The sequence below is a fragment of the Suncus etruscus genome, chromosome 9 (genome assembly GCF_024139225.1).
Source record: "Suncus etruscus isolate mSunEtr1 chromosome 9, mSunEtr1.pri.cur, whole genome shotgun sequence".
Classification (NCBI taxonomy): Eukaryota; Metazoa; Chordata; class Mammalia; order Eulipotyphla; family Soricidae; genus Suncus; species Suncus etruscus.
The window spans coordinates 93,312,610-93,316,105 of record NC_064856.1 but is presented as its reverse complement, the minus strand read 5'-3'; the positions used below and the strand labels follow the sequence as shown (position 1 = coordinate 93,316,105).

At 37.8% G+C, this 3,496-nt stretch overlaps 1 non-coding gene across 1 annotated transcript; it reads right to left on the bottom strand.

The window, feature by feature from the left end:
* Positions 1-2,668: 2,668 nt before the first annotated feature.
* Positions 2,669-2,775, bottom strand: LOC126019856 (U6 spliceosomal RNA). The gene has a single exon (XR_007499473.1). It is a non-coding gene; the product is annotated as a U6 spliceosomal RNA (small nuclear RNA).
* Between the last annotated feature and the right edge of the window lie 721 nt (positions 2,776-3,496).

Sequence of the window (3,496 nt, the reverse complement as noted above, 5' to 3'; positions counted from 1 at the left end):
TTCCATCAAAACTTTTTTTGTTTGTTTGATTTTGGATCACATCGGGCAGTGCTCAGAGCTGACTCTGCACTTAGGAATCACTTCTGGTGGGCTTAGAGGACCATAGGGGATGCCAGGGTTCGAATACAGGTTGTCAGTGTGCAAGACAAGGCAAGCAGCCTGCCTGCTGTACTATCTCTCCAGCTCCCACCAAAACTTGAATAGGAGGTAGATTTCATTTTCCAGAGATAAGCCATTTTAGTGCACTCGATGGAGATCAGCTAAGTATGGAGACTACTCTGGATTTTCGAAAGGCTTTTGAAAGATTTTTCAATAAAAGCAAGTTATTAGGCATGTACTAAATGTGATCATGGGATATTAATACGCAAACCTGAAAGCTTTTTTTCTTATTATTCAATAGACAAACTTTGGGGAAATGAGATGCCTCTCAGATGAAATACCCTCATTTCTAGTTAGGGTATTATTGTTACTTTGACTTTGAAAGAACTGTCTTTATAAGCATACATTTTAAGCTTTCAATCTTCAGGTTCCACATAAGGGACAGTAGTTAGTAGCAGTTTTTAGACTTCCATTTTTACTTTGAGACCTACCAGGTGAGCAGACCCTTTATTCTTGCCTTACCTGTTATTATTAATTTTTATATCTTTTTTTAAACCCCCAAAAAGTCATGTGTTTGATCAATTCCATTATTACCATGGGAACTAGAGGAAGAGCAATTCAACTGGAATGTTAAGCAAAGAGTTTCTTGCATGAAAGGATTAGTCCAATCCATATGCCTATTCATACTTTCCTGGTGTTTCTGCCACTAATTTAAGGATTCCTTCTTGTTAACTGTAATGCAGAAGAGAGCTGCAGAAGTCTCTCATCCACTCAACATAACCAACAAAGTTTGACTAGAGACACTAGTTCCAGAGAGCAAAGGACACAAGGCTCATAGCGTACTTTGCAGATCCATGGACCTTATACACTCAACAATAATTTGACTTTGTAACCTAAAACACTTAGGTTTTACTCAATTCTGAAAAAATCAAAGTGTGGAACTAGAATAATTTTGTGAGAATCCTTACTGTTGTTTGTTTAGGTTGTCTTAAAAGTACATCTACAAAACATTTGTTCACTGGGTTTCTAAATGTACTGTTGATAAAAGTCCATTTAGGTGTTTTATTGGAAGTAAAATTAACTTGGTAGTGTGCATATTTTTATTGTGGTGGTGTTTTGAAGAACAGCATGTCTTGGGTCCACAGATTCTGATCCTCTTATATCTTACAAACAAACAAATAACATTTTCTCATTGTTGGGAACCTGCATCATTGTTCCTGGTGTATAGATCTGAAATTTCAGGCCAACGTCTTCATAAGCAGTGAGTGCAGCTTAATTAAACATAAATAAATGGATCAAACTTTTTCTCCTTATCTTTCATGTTTCCCAGCTTTCAAATGATTGACACAACATGAAGTGATATGGCCATCCAGCAGAATTAATTTATATAACATTTCACATTTCATATAATATTGAATATTCTGATGAGTACTATCAAGATTAACACTTTCAGAAAATTCTAACTTGGTTTACATAAAACAAGCAGGCACTTGCTTATAAGCACTTGAATTTATTTTTCCATACCCTATCAAGTAACTTTGATTCATTTTCCCTTTTTTAAAATAATCTCATCCTAACAAAAATATTACCTTTTATGTGTCTATGTTCTTGATGCTTGGGCAAATATAATTTCTTTGCTAGTAAGCAAACATAATCAATGACCATATTGTTATTCCTATTTCAGAGTGATTCAAAGCTCAGACTCTAATGGTAGCCTGATGAGAAGTTGACTCTTGATTCTCTTAATTTTTTTTAGCAGGACAATTTTGTGCAATCCTCACAGCCTCTTCAAGCCTCATTTCATTTACTTTTAAAATGTAAATAAGAGGGACCAGAGTGATAGTACAGTAGGTAGGTGCTTGCCTTGGATGTATTCAACCTGGGATTGATTCCGGTACCCCAGATGGTAACCCAAGTTGATCAAGAGTGATCCCAAGTGAAGAGCCAAAAGTAAGACCTGATCACTGCTGGGTGTGGCTCAAAAACAACCTAAAAAATGAAATGGAAATAATAACATTTTATCGCCATAAGATGGTTGTGAGGTTTAAAATGCAGACACTGAGTATGGTGGCTGGCACATGGTAAGTGCTCAGTAAATGTTGGTCTCAATAAACAAACAAACAAACAAAAAAAGAAGTTTAGAGCTATGGAGAAAGGTGCCCAATAAGCAGCTAGGCCCCGACCCAGGTTTGCTGATTTCAAAGTCAAGTGCCCCCTCTTGTGTGTAATGGTGATTGTTTTAAAGTATGACTCGGCATTATTCCTAACTATCTTCTTCCTACCTACTAATCAAAAACAAAAACCCTTTCTCTCCTAATCAATGAGTTTCAAAACTTTCCCTAAATGTCCACAGAAAACCATTCATCTGATTAGACCTGATCCTGGTTCAGCAAAATGCAACAAAATGAAGTCAGAATGGCAAATTATTCAAAATGTATATTCTTCAAAGACAAGCTTGCAGAATAGCTCAAGCTCCAAGCAGGAAGCTAGTCCAAAAAGCCAACTAATTAAGTGGCATTAAGGAAAGTCTTATAGTCTTGACACCAATATATTTTATTTTTTTAATTATAAAAATATGGAATGCTTTATGAATTTGAGTGTCATCCTTATGCAGAGGCCATGCAAATCTTCTCTCTATCGTTCCCATTTTAGTATATGTGCTGCTGAAGTGAACACAACACCTATATATATATATTGGTTTTTGGGCCACACCCGGCGGTGCTCAGGGGTTACTCCTGGCTGTCTGCTCAGCAATAGCTCCTGGCAGGCACGGGGGGACCATATGGAACACTGGGATTCGAACCAACCACCTTTGGTTCTGGATTGGCTGCTTGCAAGGCAAACGCCGTTGTGCTATCTCTCCGGGCCCAACACCAATATATTTTAATCTATTTGGTATGCCTCCTTTTATTTTTCAACTTTTTTTTTTTTCGGCTTCATCTGGTGGCGCTCAGGGGTTATTCCTGGCTTTGCACTGAGAAATCACTCCTGGCAGGTTCGGAGACCATATAGGATGTTTGGGATCGAACTCAGGCCTGTCCTGGGCAGTTTGCAATGCAAACACCCAACCACTGTGCTATCACTATGGCCCTTGGTATATTCCTTTTAGTTGTCCAGTTGGTTTAGAAGAAAAGTATATTTTTTGGAATGGATAAATACTCAGAACTTCCATACCTTAATATTTGAATCATCATCCATAAATACTTCTTTGTGTCTATTGAGAAAGCTTATACAGGGAATTAATTTTGGTACTAGGCTTCTTTGAGTTTGCCTAATGAGGCCCTCTCCTTTGAGTTCAGTGGGGCTCTCCTCAGAACAAAGTCCCTTGTTACTGGGACACATCTCTGCTCCCTTGGTGCTATCTGAGTCACTTCAGCTTAATTAATTTACCCTTTGG